A 14979-nucleotide genomic window follows, 5' to 3' on the forward strand; every position below is an offset into this window, starting at 1 on the left:
GGGAGGGGCAAGCATAAGGGACGAAGACGGGGGTAACATGTCGGATGCGATCATACCAGCACTAAAGCACCGGATCCCATCAGAACTCCGAAGTTAAGCGTGCTTGGGCGAGAGTAGTACTAGGATGGGTGACCTCCGGGGAAGTCCTCGTGTTGCATTCCCTTTTTAAATTTTTTTTGCGCGGCGTGCAAAAGAAAACTCACGGCCGCGACATATATTTACCACGTTTTATTATTTTGCACGTTTGCGGTAAGTTTTAGCTCGTTGGTCATTATTCACGCGTGTAGCGGCGGGCAAAGCAAAGTACGATCGTCTTTGTAGTGGAGCTGGGAGGGGCAAGCATAAGGGACGAAGACGGGGGTAACATGTCGGACGCGATCATACCAGCACTAAAGCACCGGATCCCATCAGAACTCCGAAGTTAAGCGTGCTTGGGCGAGAGTAGTACTAGGATGGGTGACCTCCTGGGAAGTCCTCGTGTTGCATTCCCTTTTTAAATTTTTTTTGCGCGGCGTGCAAAAGAATACTCACGGCCGCGACATATATTTACCACGTTTTATTATTTTGCACGTTTGCGGTAAGTTTTAGCTCATTGGTCATTATTCACGCGTGTAGCGGCGGGGAAAGCAAAGTACGATCGTCTTTGTAGTGGAGCTGGGAGGGGCAAGCATAAGGGACGAAGACGGGGGTAACATGTCGGATGCGATCATACCAGCACTAAAGCACCGGATCCCATCAGAACTCCGAAGTTAAGCGTGCTTGGGCGAGAGTAGTACTAGGATGGGTGACCTCCTGGGAAGTCCTCGTGTTGCATTCCCTTTTTAAATTTTTTTTGCGCGGCGTGCAAAAGAAAACTCACGGCCGCGACATATATTTACCACGTTTTATTATTTTGCACGTTTGCGGTAAGTTTTAGCTCGTTGGTCATTATTCACGCGTGTAGCGGCGGGGAAAGCAAAGTACGATCGTCTTTGTAGTGGAGCTGGGAGGGGCAAGCATAAGGGACGAAGACGGGGGTAACATGTCGGATGCAATCATACCAGCACTAAAGCACCGGATCCCATCAGAACTCCGAAGTTAAGCGTGCTTGGGCGAGAGTAGTACTAGGATGGGTGACCTCCTGGGAAGTCCTCGTGTTGCATTCCCTTTTTAAATTTTTTTTGCGCGGCGTGCAAAAGAAAACTCACGGCCGCGACATATATTTACCACGTTTTATTATTTTGCACGTTTGCGGTAAGTTTTAGCTCGTTGGTCATTATTCACGCGTGTAGCGGCGGGGAAAGCAAAGTACGATCGTCTTTGTAGTGGAGCTGGGAGGGGCAAGCATAAGGGACGAAGACGGGGGTAACATGTCGGATGCGATCATACCAGCACTAAAGCACCGGATCCCATCAGAACTCCGAAGTTAAGCGTGCTTGGGCGAGAGTAGTACTAGGATGGGTGACCTCCTGGGAAGTCCTCGTGTTGCATTCCCTTTTTAATTTTTTTTTCGCGGCGTGCAAAAGAAAACTCACGGCCGCGACATATATTTACCACGTTTTATTATTTTGCACATTTGCGGTAAGTTTTAGCTCGTTGGTCATTATTCACGCGTGTAGCGGCGGGGAAAGCAAAGTACAATCGTCTTTGTAGTGGAGCTGGGAGGGGCAAGCATAAGGGACGAAGACGGGGGTAACATGTCGGATGCGATCATACCAGCACTAAAGCACCGGATCCCATCAGAACTCCGAAGTTAAGCGTGCTTGGGCGAGAGTAGTACTAGGATGGGTGACCTCCTGGGAAGTCCTCGTGTTGCATTCCCTTTTTAAATTTTTTTTGCGCGGCGTGCAAAAGAAAACTCACGGCCGCGACATATATTTACCACGTTTTATTATTTTGCACGTTTGCGGTAAGTTTAGCTCGTTGGTCATTATTCACGCGTGTAGCGGCGGGCAAAGCAAAGTACGATCGTCTTTGTAGTGGAGCTGGGAGGGGCAAGCATAAGGGACGAAGACGGGGGTAACATGTCGGATGTGATCATACCAGCACTAAAGCACCGGATCCCATCAGAACTCCGAAGTTAAGCGTGCTTGGGCGAGAGTAGTACTAGGATGGGTGACCTCCTGGGAAGTCCTCGTGTTGCATTCCCTTTTTAAATTTTTTTTGCGCGGCGTGCAAAAGAAAACTCACGGCCGCGACATATATTTACCACGTTTTATTATTTTGCACGTTTGCGGTAAGTTTTAGCTCGTTGGTCATTATTCACGCGTGTAGCGGCGGGGAAAGCAAAGTACGATCGTCTTTGTAGTGGAGCTGGGAGGGGCAAGCATAAGGGACGAAGACGGGGGTAACATGTCGGATGCGATCATACCAGCACTAAAGCACCGGATCCCATCAGAACTCCGAAGTTAAGCGTGCTTGGGCGAGAGTAGTACTAGGATGCGTGACCTCCTGGGAAGTCCTCGTGTTGCATTCCCTTTTTAATTTTTTTTTGCGCGGCGTGCAAAAGAAAACTCACGGCCGCGACATATATTTACCACGTTTTATTATTTTGCACGTTTGCGGTAAGTTTTAGCTCGTTGGTCATTATTCACGCGTGTAGCGGCGGGGAAAGCAAAGTACGATCGTCTTTGTAGTGGAGCTGGGAGGGGCAAGCATAAGGGACGAAGACGGGGGTAACATGTCGGATGCGATCATACCAGCACTAAAGCACCGGATCCCATCAGAACTCCGAAGTTAAGCGTGCTTGGGCGAGAGTACTACTAGGATGGGTGACCTCCTGGGAAGTCCTCGTGTTGCATTCCCTTTTTAAATTTTTTTTGCGCGGCGTGCAAAAGAAAACTCACGGCCGCGACATATATTTACCACGTTTTATTATTTTGCACGTTTGCGGTAAGTTTTAGCTCGTTGGTCATTATTCACGCGTGTAGCGGCGGGGAAAGCAAAGTACGATCGTCTTTGTAGTGGAGCTGGGAGGGGCAAGCATAACGGACGAAGACGGGGGTAACATGTCGGATGCGATCATACCAGCACTAAAGCACCGGATCCCATCAGAACTCCGAAGTTAAGCGTGCTTGGGCGAGAGTAGTACTAGGATGGGTGACCTCCTGGGAAGTCCTCGTGTTGCATTCCCTTTTTAAATTTTTTTTGCGCGGCGTGCAAAAGAAAACTCACGGCCGCGACATATATTTACCACGTTTTATTATTTTGCACGTTTGCGGTAAGTTTTAGCTCGTTGGTCATTATTCACGCGTGTAGCGGCGGGGAAAGCAAAGTACGATCGTCTTTGTAGTGGAGCTGGGAGGGGCAAGCATAACGGACGAAGACGGGGGTAACATGTCGGATGCGATCATACCAGCACTAAAGCACCGGATCCCATCAGAACTCCGAAGTTAAGCGTGCTTGGGCGAGAGTAGTACTAGGATGGGTGACCTCCTGGGAAGTCCTCGTGTTGCATTCCCTTTTTAAATTTTTTTTGCGCGGCGTGCAAAAGAAAACTCACGGCCGCGACATATATTTACCACGTTTTATTATTTTGCACGTTTGCGGTAAGTTTTAGCTCGTTGGTCATTATTCACGCGTGTAGCGGCGGGCAAAGCAAAGTACGATCGTCTTTGTAGTGGAGCTGGGAGGGGCAAGCATAACGGACGAAGACGGGGGTAACATGTTGGATGCGATCATACCAGCACTAAAGCACCGGATCCCATCAGAACTCCGAAGTTAAGCGTGCTTGGGCGAGAGTAGTACTAGGATGGGTGACCTCCTGGGAAGTCCTCGTGTTGCATTCCCTTTTTAAATTTTTTTTGCGCGGCGTGCAAAAGAATACTCACGGCCGCGACATATATTTACCACGTTTTATTATTTTGCACGTTTGCGGTAAGTTTTAGCTCATTGGTCATTATTCACGCGTGTAGCGGCGGGGAAAGCAAAGTACGATCGTCTTTGTAGTGGAGCTGGGAGGGGCAAGCATAAGGGACGAAGACGGGGGTAACATGTCGGATGCGATCATACCAGCACTAAAGCACCGGATCCCATCAGAACTCCGAAGTTAAGCGTGCTTGGGCGAGAGTAGTACTAGGATGGGTGACCTCCTGGGAAGTCCTCGTGTTGCATTCCCTTTTTAAATTTTTTTTGCGCGGCGTGCAAAAGAAAACTCACGGCCGCGACATATATTTACCACGTTTTATTATTTTGCACGTTTGCGGTAAGTTTTAGCTCGTTGGTCATTATTCACGCGTGTAGCGGCGGGGAAAGCAAAGTACGATCGTCTTTGTAGTGGAGCTGGGAGGGGCAAGCATAAGGGACGAAGACGGGGGTAACATGTCGGATGCAATCATACCAGCACTAAAGCACCGGATCCCATCAGAACTCCGAAGTTAAGCGTGCTTGGGCGAGAGTAGTACTAGGATGGGTGACCTCCTGGGAAGTCCTCGTGTTGCATTCCCTTTTTAAATTTTTTTTGCGCGGCGTGCAAAAGAAAACTCACGGCCGCGACATATATTTACCACGTTTTATTATTTTGCACGTTTGCGGTAAGTTTTAGCTCGTTGGTCATTATTCACGCGTGTAGCGGCGGGGAAAGCAAAGTACGATCGTCTTTGTAGTGGAGCTGGGAGGGGCAAGCATAAGGGACGAAGACGGGGGTAACATGTCGGATGCGATCATACCAGCACTAAAGCACCGGATCCCATCAGAACTCCGAAGTTAAGCGTGCTTGGGCGAGAGTAGTACTAGGATGGGTGACCTCCTGGGAAGTCCTCGTGTTGCATTCCCTTTTTAATTTTTTTTTCGCGGCGTGCAAAAGAAAACTCACGGCCGCGACATATATTTACCACGTTTTATTATTTTGCACATTTGCGGTAAGTTTTAGCTCGTTGGTCATTATTCACGCGTGTAGCGGCGGGGAAAGCAAAGTACAATCGTCTTTGTAGTGGAGCTGGGAGGGGCAAGCATAAGGGACGAAGACGGGGGTAACATGTCGGATGCGATCATACCAGCACTAAAGCACCGGATCCCATCAGAACTCCGAAGTTAAGCGTGCTTGGGCGAGAGTAGTACTAGGATGGGTGACCTCCTGGGAAGTCCTCGTGTTGCATTCCCTTTTTAAATTTTTTTTGCGCGGCGTGCAAAAGAAAACTCACGGCCGCGACATATATTTACCACGTTTTATTATTTTGCACGTTTGCGGTAAGTTTTAGCTCGTTGGTCATTATTCACGCGTGTAGCGGCGGGCAAAGCAAAGTACGATCGTCTTTGTAGTGGAGCTGGGAGGGGCAAGCATAAGGGACGAAGACGGGGGTAACATGTCGGATGTGATCATACCAGCACTAAAGCACCGGATCCCATCAGAACTCCGAAGTTAAGCGTGCTTGGGCGAGAGTAGTACTAGGATGGGTGACCTCCTGGGAAGTCCTCGTGTTGCATTCCCTTTTTAAATTTTTTTTGCGCGGCGTGCAAAAGAAAACTCACGGCCGCGACATATATTTACCACGTTTTATTATTTTGCACGTTTGCGGTAAGTTTTAGCTCGTTGGTCATTATTCACGCGTGTAGCGGCGGGGAAAGCAAAGTACGATCGTCTTTGTAGTGGAGCTGGGAGGGGCAAGCATAAGGGACGAAGACGGGGGTAACATGTCGGATGCGATCATACCAGCACTAAAGCACCGGATCCCATCAGAACTCCGAAGTTAAGCGTGCTTGGGCGAGAGTAGTACTAGGATGCGTGACCTCCTGGGAAGTCCTCGTGTTGCATTCCCTTTTTAATTTTTTTTTGCGCGGCGTGCAAAAGAAAACTCACGGCCGCGACATATATTTACCACGTTTTATTATTTTGCACGTTTGCGGTAAGTTTTAGCTCGTTGGTCATTATTCACGCGTGTAGCGGCGGGGAAAGCAAAGTACGATCGTCTTTGTAGTGGAGCTGGGAGGGGCAAGCATAAGGGACGAAGACGGGGGTAACATGTCGGATGCGATCATACCAGCACTAAAGCACCGGATCCCATCAGAACTCCGAAGTTAAGCGTGCTTGGGCGAGAGTACTACTAGGATGGGTGACCTCCTGGGAAGTCCTCGTGTTGCATTCCCTTTTTAAATTTTTTTTGCGCGGCGTGCAAAAGAAAACTCACGGCCGCGACATATATTTACCACGTTTTATTATTTTGCACGTTTGCGGTAAGTTTTAGCTCGTTGGTCATTATTCACGCGTGTAGCGGCGGGGAAAGCAAAGTACGATCGTCTTTGTAGTGGAGCTGGGAGGGGCAAGCATAACGGACGAAGACGGGGGTAACATGTCGGATGCGATCATACCAGCACTAAAGCACCGGATCCCATCAGAACTCCGAAGTTAAGCGTGCTTGGGCGAGAGTAGTACTAGGATGGGTGACCTCCTGGGAAGTCCTCGTGTTGCATTCCCTTTTTAAATTTTTTTTGCGCGGCGTGCAAAAGAAAACTCACGGCCGCGACATATATTTACCACGTTTTATTATTTTGCACGTTTGCGGTAAGTTTTAGCTCGTTGGTCATTATTCACGCGTGTAGCGGCGGGGAAAGCAAAGTACGATCGTCTTTGTAGTGGAGCTGGGAGGGGCAAGCATAACGGACGAAGACGGGGGTAACATGTCGGATGCGATCATACCAGCACTAAAGCACCGGATCCCATCAGAACTCCGAAGTTAAGCGTGCTTGGGCGAGAGTAGTACTAGGATGGGTGACCTCCTGGGAAGTCCTCGTGTTGCATTCCCTTTTTAAATTTTTTTTGCGCGGCGTGCAAAAGAAAACTCACGGCCGCGACATATATTTACCACGTTTTATTATTTTGCACGTTTGCGGTAAGTTTTAGCTCGTTGGTCATTATTCACGCGTGTAGCGGCGGGCAAAGCAAAGTACGATCGTCTTTGTAGTGGAGCTGGGAGGGGCAAGCATAACGGACGAAGACGGGGGTAACATGTTGGATGCGATCATACCAGCACTAAAGCACCGGATCCCATCAGAACTCCGAAGTTAAGCGTGCTTGGGCGAGAGTAGTACTAGGATGGGTGACCTCCTGGGAAGTCCTCGTGTTGCATTCCCTTTTTAAATTTTTTTTTGCGCGGCGTGCAAAAGAAAACTCACGGCCGCGACATATATTTACCACGTTTTATTATTTTGCACGTTTGCGGTAAGTTTTAGCTCGTTGGTCATTATTCACGCGTGTAGCGGCGGGCAAAGCAAAGTACGATCGTCTTTGTAGTGGAGCTGGGAGGGGCAAGCATAAGGAACGAAGACGGGGGTAACATGTCGGATGCGATCATACCAGCACTAAAGCACCGAATCCCATCAGAACTCCGAAGTTAAGCGTGCTTGGGCGAGAGTAGTACTAGGATGGGTGACCTCCTGGGAAGTCCTCGTGTTGCATTCCATTTTTAAATTTTTTTTGCGCGGCGTGCAAAAGAAAACTCACGGCCGCGACATATATTTACCACGTTTTATTATTTTGCACGTTTGCGGTAAGTTTTAGCTCGTTGGTCATTATTCACGCGTGTAGCGGCGGGGAAAACAAAGTACGATCGTCTTTGTAGTGGAGCTGGGAGGGGCAAGCATAAGGGACGAAGACGGGGGTAACATGTCGGATGCGATCATACCAGCACTAAAGCACCGGATCCCATCAGAACTCCGAAGTTAAGCGTGCTTGGGCGAGAGTAGTACTAGGATGGGTGACCTCCTGGGAAGTCCTCGTGTTGCATTCCCTTTTTAATTTTTTTTTGCGCGGCGTGCAAATGAAAACTCACGGCCGCGACATATATTTACCACGTTTTATTATTTTGCACGTTTGCGGTAAGTTTTAGCTCGTTGGTCATTATTCACGCGTGTAGCGGCGGGGAAAGCAAAGTACGATCGTCTTTGTAGTGGAGCTGGGAGGGGCAAGCATAAGGGACGAAGACGGGGGTAACATGTCTGATGCGATCATACCAGCACTAAAGCACCGGATCCCATCAGAACTCCGAAGTTAAGCGTGCTTGGGCGAGAGTAGTACTAGGATGGGTGACCTCCTGGGAAGTCCTCGTGTTGCATTCCCTTTTTAAATTTTTTTTGCGCGGCGTGCAAAAGAAAACTCACGGCCGCGACATATATTTACCACGTTTTATTATTTTGCACGTTTGCGGTAAGTTTTAGCTCGTTGGTCATTATTCACGCGTGTAGCGGCGGGGAAAGCAAAGTACGATCGTGTTTGTAGTGGAGCTGGGAGGGGCAAGCATAAGGGACGAAGACGGGGGTAACATGTCGGATGCGATCATACCAGCACTAAAGCACCGGATCCCATCAGAACTCCGAAGTTAAGCGTGCTTGGGCGAGAGTAGTACTAGGATGGGTGACCTCCTGGGAAGTCCTCGTGTTGCATTCCCTTTTTAAATTTTTTTTGCGCGGCGTGCAAAAGAAAACTCACGGCCGCGACATATATTTACCACGTTTTATTATTTTGCACGTTTGCGGTAAGTTTTAGCTCGTTGGTCATTATTCACGCGTGTAGCGGCGGGCAAAGCAAAGTACGATCGTCTTTGTAGTGGAGCTGGGAGGGGCAAGCATAAGGGACGAAGACGGGGGTAACATGTCGGATGCGATCATACCAGCACTAAAGCACCGGATCCCATCAGAACTCCGAAGTTAAGCGTGCTTGGGCGACAGTAGTACTAGGATGGGTGACCTCCTGGGAAGTCCTCGTGTTGCATTCCCTTTTTAAATTTTTTTTGCGCGGCGTGCAAAAGAAAACTCACGGCCGCGACATATATTTACCACGTTTTATTATTTTGCACGTTTGCGGTAAGTTTTAGCTCGTTGGTCATTATTCACGCGTGTAGCGGCGGGCAAAGCAAAGTACGATCGTCTTTGTAGTGGAGCTGGGAGGGGCAAGCATAAGGGACGAAGACGGGGGTAACATGTCGGATGCGATCATACCAGCACTAAAGCACCGGATCCCATCAGAACTCCGAAGTTAAGCGTGCTTGGGCGAGAGTAGTACTAGGATGGGTGACCTCCTGGGAAGTCCTCGTGTTGCATTCCCTTTTTAAATTTTTTTTGCGCGGCGTGCAAAAGAAAACTCACGGCCGTGACATATATTTACCACGTTTTATTATTTTGCACGTTTGCGGTAAGTTTTAGCTCATTGGTCATTATTCACGCGTGTAGCGGCGGGGAAAGCAAAGTACGATCGTCTTTGTAGTGGAGCTGGGAGGGGCAAGCATAAGGGACGAAGACGGGGGTAACATGTCGGATGCGATCATACCAGCACTAAAGCACCGGATCCCATCAGAACTCCGAAGTTAAGCGTGCTTGGGCGAGAGTAGTACTAGGATGGGTGACCTCCTGGGAAGTCCTCGTGTTGCATTCCCTTTTTAAATTTTTTTTGCGCGGCGTGCAAAAGACAACTCACGGCCGCGACATATATTTACCACGTTTTATTATTTTGCACGTTTGCGGTAAGTTTTAGCTCGTTGGTCATTATTCACGCGTGTAGCGGCGGGGAAAGCAAAGTACGATCGTCTTTGTAGTGGAGCTGGGAGGGGCAAGCATAAGGGACGAAGACGGGGGTAACATGTCGGATGCGATCATACCAGCACTAAAGCACCGGATCCCATCAGAACTCCGAAGTTAAGCGTGCTTGGGCGAGAGTAGTACTAGGATGGGTGACCTCCTGGGAAGTCCTCGTGTTGCATTCCCTTTTTAAATTTTTTTTGCGCGGCGTGCAAAAGAAAACTCACGGCCGCGACATATATTTACCACGTTTTATTATTTTGCACGTTTGCGGTAAGTTTTAGCTCGTTGGTCATTATTCACGCGTGTAGCGGCGGGGAAAGCAAAGTACGATCGTCTTTGTAGTGGAGCTGGGAGGGGCAAGCATAACGGACGAAGACGGGGGTAACATGTTGGATGCGATCATACCAGCACTAAAGCACCGGATCCCATCAGAACTCCGAAGTTAAGCGTGCTTGGGCGAGAGTAGTACTAGGATGGGTGACCTCCTGGGAAGTCCTCGTGTTGCATTCCCTTTTTAAATTTTTTTTGCGCGGCGTGCAAAAGAAAACTCACGGCCGCGACATATATTTACCACGTTTTATTATTTTGCACGTTTGCGGTAAGTTTTAGCTCGTTGGTCATTATTCACGCGTGTAGCGGCGGGCAAAGCAAAGTACGATCGTCTTTGTAGTGGAGCTGGGAGGGGCAAGCATAAGGAACGAAGACGGGGGTAACATGTCGGATGCGATCATACCAGCACTAAAGCACCGGATCCCATCAGAACTCCGAAGTTAAGCGTGCTTGGGCGAGAGTAGTACTAGGATGGGTGACCTCCTGGGAAGTCCTCGTGTTGCATTCCCTTTTTAAATTTTTTTTGCGCGGCGTGCAAAAGAAAACTCACGGCCGCGACATATATTTACCACGTTTTATTATTTTGACGGCCGCGACATATATTTACCACGTTTTATTATTTTGCACGTTTGCGGTAAGTTTTAGCTCGTTGGTCATTATTCACGCGTGTAGCGGCGGGGAAAACAAAGTACGATCGTCTTTGTAGTGGAGCTGGGAGGGGCAAGCATAAGGGACGAAGACGGGGGTAACATGTCGGATGCGATCATACCAGCACTAAAGCACCGGATCCCATCAGAACTCCGAAGTTAAGCGTGCTTGGGCGAGAGTAGTACTAGGATGGGTGACCTCCTGGGAAGTCCTCGTGCTGCATTCCCTTTTTAATTTTTTTTTGCGCGGCGTGCAAATGAAAACTCACGGCCGCGACATATATTTACCACGTTTTATTATTTTGCACGTTTGCGGTAAGTTTTAGCTCGTTGGTCATTATTCACGCGTGTAGCGGCGGGGAAAGCAAAGTACGATCGTCTTTGTAGTGGAGCTGGGAGGGGCAAGCATAAGGGACGAAGACGGGGGTAACATGTCTGATGCGATCATACCAGCACTAAAGCACCGGATCCCATCAGAACTCCGAAGTTAAGCGTGCTTGGGCGAGAGTAGTACTAGGATGGGTGACCTCCTGGGAAGTCCTCGTGTTGCATTCCCTTTTTAAATTTTTTTTGCGCGGCGTGCAAAAGAAAACTCACGGCCGCGACATATATTTACCACGTTTTATTATTTTGCACGTTTGCGGTAAGTTTTAGCTCGTTGGTCATTATTCACGCGTGTAGCGGCGGGGAAAGCAAAGTACAATCGTCTTTGTAGTGGAGCTGGGAGGGGCAAGCATAAGGGACGAAGACGGGGGTAACATGTCGGATGCGATCATACCAGCACTAAAGCACCGGATCCCATCAGAACTCTGAAGTTAAGCGTGCTTGGGCGAAAGTAGTACTAGGATGGGTGACCTCCTGGGAAGTCCTCGTGTTGCATTCCCTTTTTAAATTTTTTTTGCGCGGCGTGCAAATGAAAACTCACGGCCGCGACATATATTTACCACGTTTTATTATTTTGCACGTTTGCGGTAAGTTTTAGCTCGTTGGTCATTATTCACGCGTGTAGCGGCGGGGAAAGCAAAGTACGATCGTCTTTGTAGTGGAGCTGGGAGGGGCAAGCATAAGGGACGAAGACGGGGGTAACATGTCTGATGCGATCATACCAGCACTAAAGCACCGGATCCCATCAGAACTCCGAAGTTAAGCGTGCTTGGGCGAGAGTAGTACTAGGATGGGTGACCTCCTGGGAAGTCCTCGTGTTGCATTCCCTTTTTAAATTTTTTTTGCGCGGCGTGCAAAAGAAAACTCACGGCCGCGACATATATTTGCCACGTTTTATTATTTTGCACGTTTGCGGTAAGTTTTAGCTCGTTGGTCATTATTCACGCGTGTAGCGGCGGGGAAAGCAAAGTACAATCGTCTTTGTAGTGGAGCTGGGAGGGGCAAGCATAAGGGACGAAGACGGGGGTAACATGTCGGATGCGATCATACCAGCACTAAAGCACCGGATCCCATCAGAACTCCGAAGTTAAGCGGCGAGAGTAGTACTAGGATGGGTGACCTCCTGGGAAGTCCTCGTGTTGCATTCCCTTTTTAAATTTTTTTTGCGCGGCGTGCAAAAGAAAACTCACGGCCGCGACATATATTTACCACGTTTTATTATTTTGCACGTTTGCGGTAAGTTTTAGCTCGTTGGTCATTATTCACGCGTGTAGCGGCGGGGAAAGCAAAGTACAATCGTCTTTGTAGTGGAGCTGGGAGGGGCAAGCATAAGGGACGAAGACGGGGGTAACATGTCGGATGCGATCATACCAGCACTAAAGCACCGGATCCCATCAGAACTCCGAAGTTAAGCGGCGAGAGTAGTACTAGGATGGGTGACCTCCTGGGAAGTCCTCGTGTTGCATTCCCTTTTTAAATTTTTTTTGCGCGGCGTGCAAAAGAAAACTCACGGCCGCGACATATATTTACCACGTTTTATTATTTTGCACGTTTGCGGTAAGTTTTAGCTCGTTGGTCATTATTCACGCGTGTAGCGGCGGGGAAAGCAAAGTACAATCGTCTTTGTAGTGGAGCTGGGAGGGGCAAGCATAAGGGACGAAGACGGGGGTAACATGTCGGATGCGATCATACCAGCACTAAAGCACCGGATCCCATCAGAACTCCGAAGTTAAGCGTGCTTGGGCGAGAGTAGTACTAAGATGGGTGACCTCCTGGGAAGTCCTCGTGTTGCATTCCCTTTTTAAATTTTTTTTGCGCGGCGTGCAAAAGAAACCTCACGGCCGCGACATATATTTACCACGTTTTATTATTTTGCACGTTTGCGGTAAGTTTTAGCTCGTTGGTCATTATTCACGCGTGTAGCGGCGGGGAAAGCAAAGTACGATCGTCTTTGTAGTGGAGCTGGGAGGGGCAAGCATAAGGGACGAAGACGGGGGTAACATGTCGGATGCGATCATACCAGCACTAAAGCACCGGATCCCATCAGAACTCCGAAGTTAAGCGTGCTTGGGCGAGAGTAGTACTAGGATGGGTGACCTCCTGGGAAGTCCTCGTGTTGCATTCCCTTTTTAAATTTTTTTTGCGCGGCGTGCAAAAGAAAACTCACGGCCGCGACATATATTTACCACGTTTTATTATTTTGCACGTTTGCGGTAAGTTTTAGCTCGTTGGTCATTATTCACACGTGTAGCGGCGGGGAAAGCAAAGTACAATCGTCTTTGTAGTGGAGCTGGGAGGGGCAAGCATAAGGGACGAAGACGGGGGTAACATGTCGGATGCGATCATACCAGCACTAAAGCACCGGATCCCATCAGAACTCCGAAGTTAAGCGTGCTTGGGCGAGAGTAGTACTAGGATGGGTGACCTCCTGGGAAGTCCTCGTGTTGCATTCCCTTTTTAAATTTTTTTTGCGCGGCGTGCAAAAGAAAACTCACGGCCGCGACATATATTTACCACGTTTTATTATTTTGCACGTTTGCGGTAAGTTTTAGCTCGTTGGTCATTATTCACGCGTGTAGCGGCGGGGAAAGCAAAGTACAATCGTCTTTGTAGTGGAGCTGGGAGGGGCAAGCATAAGGGACGAAGACGGGGGTAACATGTCGGATGCGATCATACCAGCACTAAAGCACCGGATCCCATCAGAACTCCGAAGTTAAGCGTGCTTGGGCGAGAGTAGTACTAGGATGGGTGACCTCCTGGGAAGTCCTCGTGTTGCATTCCCTTTTTAAATTTTTTTTGCGCGGCGTGCAAAAGAAAACTCACGGCCGCGACATATATTTACCACGTTTTATTATTTTGCACGTTTGCGGTAAGTTTTAGCTCGTTGGTCATTATTCACGCGTGTAGCGGCGGGGAAAGCAAAGTACAATCGTCTTTGTAGTGGAGCTGGGAGGGGCAAGCATAAGGGACGAAGACGGGGGTAACATGTCGGATGCGATCATACCAGCACTAAAGCACCGGATCCCATCAGAACTCCGAAGTTAAGCGTGCTTGGGCGAGAGTAGTACTAGGATGGGTGACCTCCTGGGAAGTCCTCGTGTTGCATTCCCTTTTTAAATTTTTTTTGCGCGGCGTGCAAAAGAAAACTCACGGCCGCGACATATATTTACCACGTTTTATTATTTTGCACGTTTGCGGTAAGTTTTAGCTCGTTGGTCATTATTCACGCGTGTAGCGGCGGGGAAAGCAAAGTACAATCGTCTTTGTAGTGGAGCTGGGAGGGGCAAGCATAAGGGACGAAGACGGGGGTAACATGTCGGATGCGATCATACCAGCACTAAAGCACCGGATCCCATCAGAACTCCGAAGTTAAGCGTGCTTGGGCGAGAGTAGTACTAGGATGGGTGACCTCCTGGGAAGTCCTCGTGTTGCATTCCCTTTTTAAATTTTTTTTGCGCGGCGTGCAAAAGAAAACTCACGGCCGCGACATATATTTACCACGTTTTATTATTTTGCACGTTTGCGGTAAGTTTTAGCTCGTTGGTCATTATTCACGCGTGTAGCGGCGGGGAAAGCAAAGTACAATCGTCTTTGTAGTGGAGCTGGGAGGGGCAAGCATAAGGGACGAAGACGGGGGTAACATGTCGGATGCGATCATACCAGCACTAAAGCACCGGATCCCATCAGATCTCCGAAGTTAAGCGTGCTTGGGCGAAAGTAGTACTAGGATGGGTGACCTCCTGGGAAGTCCTCGTGTTGCATTCCCTTTTTAAATTTTTTTTGCGCGGCGTGCAAAAGAAAACTCACGGCCGCGACATATATTTACCACGTTTTATTATTTTGCACGTTTGCGGTAAGTTTTAGCTCGTTGGTCATTATTCACGCGTGTAGCGGCGGGCAAAGCAAAGTACGATCGTCTTTGTAGTGGAGCTGGGAGGGGCAAGCATAAGGTACGAAGACGGGGGTAACATGTCGGATGCGATCATACCAGCACTAAAGCACCGGATCCCATCAGAACTCCGAAGTTAAGCGTGCTTGGGCGAGAGTAGTACTAGGATGGGTGACCTCCTGGGAAGTCCTCGTGTTGCATTCCTTTTTTAAATTTTTTTTGCGCGGCGTGCAAAAGAAA

General features: G+C 48.8%; 44 non-coding genes and 2 pseudogenes across 44 annotated transcripts; all 46 read left to right on the forward strand.

Annotated features, from left to right (window-relative positions):
• The first annotated feature begins 42 nt into the window (after positions 1-42).
• Positions 43-161, forward strand: LOC147989292 (5S ribosomal RNA). Its single transcript, XR_015614193.1, has one exon. It is a non-coding gene; the product is annotated as a 5S ribosomal RNA (ribosomal RNA).
• Positions 162-370: 209 nt separating this feature from the next.
• LOC147989293 (5S ribosomal RNA) lies at positions 371-489 on the forward strand. Its single transcript, XR_015614251.1, has one exon. It is a non-coding gene; the product is annotated as a 5S ribosomal RNA (ribosomal RNA).
• Positions 490-698: 209 nt separating this feature from the next.
• LOC147989294 (5S ribosomal RNA) lies at positions 699-817 on the forward strand. The gene has a single exon (XR_015614816.1). It is a non-coding gene; the product is annotated as a 5S ribosomal RNA (ribosomal RNA).
• A 209-nt stretch (positions 818-1026) lies between these two features.
• LOC147989295 (5S ribosomal RNA) lies at positions 1027-1145 on the forward strand. Its single transcript, XR_015614133.1, has one exon. It is a non-coding gene; the product is annotated as a 5S ribosomal RNA (ribosomal RNA).
• Positions 1146-1354: 209 nt separating this feature from the next.
• LOC147989296 (5S ribosomal RNA) lies at positions 1355-1473 on the forward strand. The gene has a single exon (XR_015614817.1). It is a non-coding gene; the product is annotated as a 5S ribosomal RNA (ribosomal RNA).
• A 208-nt stretch (positions 1474-1681) lies between these two features.
• On the forward strand, positions 1682-1800 carry LOC147989297 (5S ribosomal RNA). Its single transcript, XR_015614818.1, has one exon. It is a non-coding gene; the product is annotated as a 5S ribosomal RNA (ribosomal RNA).
• Positions 1801-2008: 208 nt separating this feature from the next.
• Positions 2009-2127, forward strand: LOC147989298 (5S ribosomal RNA). Its single transcript, XR_015614139.1, has one exon. It is a non-coding gene; the product is annotated as a 5S ribosomal RNA (ribosomal RNA).
• Positions 2128-2336: 209 nt separating this feature from the next.
• LOC147989299 (5S ribosomal RNA) lies at positions 2337-2455 on the forward strand. Its single transcript, XR_015614351.1, has one exon. It is a non-coding gene; the product is annotated as a 5S ribosomal RNA (ribosomal RNA).
• Positions 2456-2664: 209 nt separating this feature from the next.
• On the forward strand, positions 2665-2783 carry LOC147989300 (5S ribosomal RNA). The gene has a single exon (XR_015614303.1). It is a non-coding gene; the product is annotated as a 5S ribosomal RNA (ribosomal RNA).
• Positions 2784-2992: 209 nt separating this feature from the next.
• On the forward strand, positions 2993-3111 carry LOC147989301 (5S ribosomal RNA). Its single transcript, XR_015614819.1, has one exon. It is a non-coding gene; the product is annotated as a 5S ribosomal RNA (ribosomal RNA).
• A 209-nt stretch (positions 3112-3320) lies between these two features.
• On the forward strand, positions 3321-3439 carry LOC147989302 (5S ribosomal RNA). The gene has a single exon (XR_015614820.1). It is a non-coding gene; the product is annotated as a 5S ribosomal RNA (ribosomal RNA).
• A 209-nt stretch (positions 3440-3648) lies between these two features.
• On the forward strand, positions 3649-3767 carry LOC147989303 (5S ribosomal RNA). The gene has a single exon (XR_015614821.1). It is a non-coding gene; the product is annotated as a 5S ribosomal RNA (ribosomal RNA).
• A 209-nt stretch (positions 3768-3976) lies between these two features.
• Positions 3977-4095, forward strand: LOC147989304 (5S ribosomal RNA). The gene has a single exon (XR_015614822.1). It is a non-coding gene; the product is annotated as a 5S ribosomal RNA (ribosomal RNA).
• A 209-nt stretch (positions 4096-4304) lies between these two features.
• LOC147989305 (5S ribosomal RNA) lies at positions 4305-4423 on the forward strand. The gene has a single exon (XR_015614134.1). It is a non-coding gene; the product is annotated as a 5S ribosomal RNA (ribosomal RNA).
• Positions 4424-4632: 209 nt separating this feature from the next.
• On the forward strand, positions 4633-4751 carry LOC147989306 (5S ribosomal RNA). The gene has a single exon (XR_015614823.1). It is a non-coding gene; the product is annotated as a 5S ribosomal RNA (ribosomal RNA).
• A 208-nt stretch (positions 4752-4959) lies between these two features.
• On the forward strand, positions 4960-5078 carry LOC147989307 (5S ribosomal RNA). The gene has a single exon (XR_015614824.1). It is a non-coding gene; the product is annotated as a 5S ribosomal RNA (ribosomal RNA).
• Positions 5079-5287: 209 nt separating this feature from the next.
• Positions 5288-5406, forward strand: LOC147989308 (5S ribosomal RNA). The gene has a single exon (XR_015614140.1). It is a non-coding gene; the product is annotated as a 5S ribosomal RNA (ribosomal RNA).
• A 209-nt stretch (positions 5407-5615) lies between these two features.
• Positions 5616-5734, forward strand: LOC147989309 (5S ribosomal RNA). The gene has a single exon (XR_015614352.1). It is a non-coding gene; the product is annotated as a 5S ribosomal RNA (ribosomal RNA).
• A 209-nt stretch (positions 5735-5943) lies between these two features.
• Positions 5944-6062, forward strand: LOC147989310 (5S ribosomal RNA). Its single transcript, XR_015614304.1, has one exon. It is a non-coding gene; the product is annotated as a 5S ribosomal RNA (ribosomal RNA).
• Positions 6063-6271: 209 nt separating this feature from the next.
• LOC147989311 (5S ribosomal RNA) lies at positions 6272-6390 on the forward strand. The gene has a single exon (XR_015614825.1). It is a non-coding gene; the product is annotated as a 5S ribosomal RNA (ribosomal RNA).
• Positions 6391-6599: 209 nt separating this feature from the next.
• LOC147989312 (5S ribosomal RNA) lies at positions 6600-6718 on the forward strand. Its single transcript, XR_015614826.1, has one exon. It is a non-coding gene; the product is annotated as a 5S ribosomal RNA (ribosomal RNA).
• Positions 6719-6927: 209 nt separating this feature from the next.
• Positions 6928-7046, forward strand: LOC147989313 (5S ribosomal RNA). The gene has a single exon (XR_015614827.1). It is a non-coding gene; the product is annotated as a 5S ribosomal RNA (ribosomal RNA).
• Positions 7047-7256: 210 nt separating this feature from the next.
• On the forward strand, positions 7257-7375 carry LOC147989314 (5S ribosomal RNA). Its single transcript, XR_015614315.1, has one exon. It is a non-coding gene; the product is annotated as a 5S ribosomal RNA (ribosomal RNA).
• Positions 7376-7584: 209 nt separating this feature from the next.
• LOC147989315 (5S ribosomal RNA) lies at positions 7585-7703 on the forward strand. Its single transcript, XR_015614828.1, has one exon. It is a non-coding gene; the product is annotated as a 5S ribosomal RNA (ribosomal RNA).
• A 209-nt stretch (positions 7704-7912) lies between these two features.
• Positions 7913-8031, forward strand: LOC147989316 (5S ribosomal RNA). Its single transcript, XR_015614196.1, has one exon. It is a non-coding gene; the product is annotated as a 5S ribosomal RNA (ribosomal RNA).
• Positions 8032-8240: 209 nt separating this feature from the next.
• Positions 8241-8359, forward strand: LOC147989317 (5S ribosomal RNA). The gene has a single exon (XR_015614829.1). It is a non-coding gene; the product is annotated as a 5S ribosomal RNA (ribosomal RNA).
• Positions 8360-8568: 209 nt separating this feature from the next.
• On the forward strand, positions 8569-8687 carry LOC147989318 (5S ribosomal RNA). The gene has a single exon (XR_015614346.1). It is a non-coding gene; the product is annotated as a 5S ribosomal RNA (ribosomal RNA).
• Positions 8688-8896: 209 nt separating this feature from the next.
• LOC147989319 (5S ribosomal RNA) lies at positions 8897-9015 on the forward strand. Its single transcript, XR_015614831.1, has one exon. It is a non-coding gene; the product is annotated as a 5S ribosomal RNA (ribosomal RNA).
• A 209-nt stretch (positions 9016-9224) lies between these two features.
• On the forward strand, positions 9225-9343 carry LOC147989320 (5S ribosomal RNA). The gene has a single exon (XR_015614833.1). It is a non-coding gene; the product is annotated as a 5S ribosomal RNA (ribosomal RNA).
• Positions 9344-9552: 209 nt separating this feature from the next.
• LOC147989321 (5S ribosomal RNA) lies at positions 9553-9671 on the forward strand. Its single transcript, XR_015614834.1, has one exon. It is a non-coding gene; the product is annotated as a 5S ribosomal RNA (ribosomal RNA).
• Positions 9672-9880: 209 nt separating this feature from the next.
• On the forward strand, positions 9881-9999 carry LOC147989322 (5S ribosomal RNA). The gene has a single exon (XR_015614835.1). It is a non-coding gene; the product is annotated as a 5S ribosomal RNA (ribosomal RNA).
• A 209-nt stretch (positions 10000-10208) lies between these two features.
• Positions 10209-10327, forward strand: LOC147989323 (5S ribosomal RNA). The gene has a single exon (XR_015614836.1). It is a non-coding gene; the product is annotated as a 5S ribosomal RNA (ribosomal RNA).
• A 247-nt stretch (positions 10328-10574) lies between these two features.
• Positions 10575-10693, forward strand: LOC147989324 (5S ribosomal RNA). Its single transcript, XR_015614228.1, has one exon. It is a non-coding gene; the product is annotated as a 5S ribosomal RNA (ribosomal RNA).
• A 209-nt stretch (positions 10694-10902) lies between these two features.
• Positions 10903-11021, forward strand: LOC147989325 (5S ribosomal RNA). Its single transcript, XR_015614197.1, has one exon. It is a non-coding gene; the product is annotated as a 5S ribosomal RNA (ribosomal RNA).
• A 209-nt stretch (positions 11022-11230) lies between these two features.
• Positions 11231-11349, forward strand: LOC147989326 (5S ribosomal RNA). The gene has a single exon (XR_015614370.1). It is a non-coding gene; the product is annotated as a 5S ribosomal RNA (ribosomal RNA).
• A 209-nt stretch (positions 11350-11558) lies between these two features.
• On the forward strand, positions 11559-11677 carry LOC147989327 (5S ribosomal RNA). The gene has a single exon (XR_015614198.1). It is a non-coding gene; the product is annotated as a 5S ribosomal RNA (ribosomal RNA).
• Positions 11678-11886: 209 nt separating this feature from the next.
• On the forward strand, positions 11887-11998 carry LOC147989328 (5S ribosomal RNA; annotated as a pseudogene).
• Positions 11999-12207: 209 nt separating this feature from the next.
• LOC147989329 (5S ribosomal RNA) lies at positions 12208-12319 on the forward strand (annotated as a pseudogene).
• A 209-nt stretch (positions 12320-12528) lies between these two features.
• Positions 12529-12647, forward strand: LOC147989330 (5S ribosomal RNA). Its single transcript, XR_015614125.1, has one exon. It is a non-coding gene; the product is annotated as a 5S ribosomal RNA (ribosomal RNA).
• Positions 12648-12856: 209 nt separating this feature from the next.
• Positions 12857-12975, forward strand: LOC147989331 (5S ribosomal RNA). Its single transcript, XR_015614837.1, has one exon. It is a non-coding gene; the product is annotated as a 5S ribosomal RNA (ribosomal RNA).
• Positions 12976-13184: 209 nt separating this feature from the next.
• On the forward strand, positions 13185-13303 carry LOC147989332 (5S ribosomal RNA). Its single transcript, XR_015614838.1, has one exon. It is a non-coding gene; the product is annotated as a 5S ribosomal RNA (ribosomal RNA).
• Positions 13304-13512: 209 nt separating this feature from the next.
• Positions 13513-13631, forward strand: LOC147989333 (5S ribosomal RNA). The gene has a single exon (XR_015614839.1). It is a non-coding gene; the product is annotated as a 5S ribosomal RNA (ribosomal RNA).
• Positions 13632-13840: 209 nt separating this feature from the next.
• On the forward strand, positions 13841-13959 carry LOC147989334 (5S ribosomal RNA). Its single transcript, XR_015614840.1, has one exon. It is a non-coding gene; the product is annotated as a 5S ribosomal RNA (ribosomal RNA).
• A 209-nt stretch (positions 13960-14168) lies between these two features.
• Positions 14169-14287, forward strand: LOC147989335 (5S ribosomal RNA). Its single transcript, XR_015614841.1, has one exon. It is a non-coding gene; the product is annotated as a 5S ribosomal RNA (ribosomal RNA).
• Positions 14288-14496: 209 nt separating this feature from the next.
• LOC147989336 (5S ribosomal RNA) lies at positions 14497-14615 on the forward strand. Its single transcript, XR_015614311.1, has one exon. It is a non-coding gene; the product is annotated as a 5S ribosomal RNA (ribosomal RNA).
• Positions 14616-14824: 209 nt separating this feature from the next.
• On the forward strand, positions 14825-14943 carry LOC147989337 (5S ribosomal RNA). Its single transcript, XR_015614843.1, has one exon. It is a non-coding gene; the product is annotated as a 5S ribosomal RNA (ribosomal RNA).
• The last annotated feature ends 36 nt before the right edge of the window (positions 14944-14979 follow it).

This window comes from Triticum urartu, chromosome 1A, assembly GCF_056163025.1.
Source record: "Triticum urartu cultivar PI428250 chromosome 1A, HENAU_Tu73, whole genome shotgun sequence".
Lineage (NCBI taxonomy): Eukaryota > Viridiplantae > Streptophyta > Magnoliopsida > Poales > Poaceae > Triticum > Triticum urartu.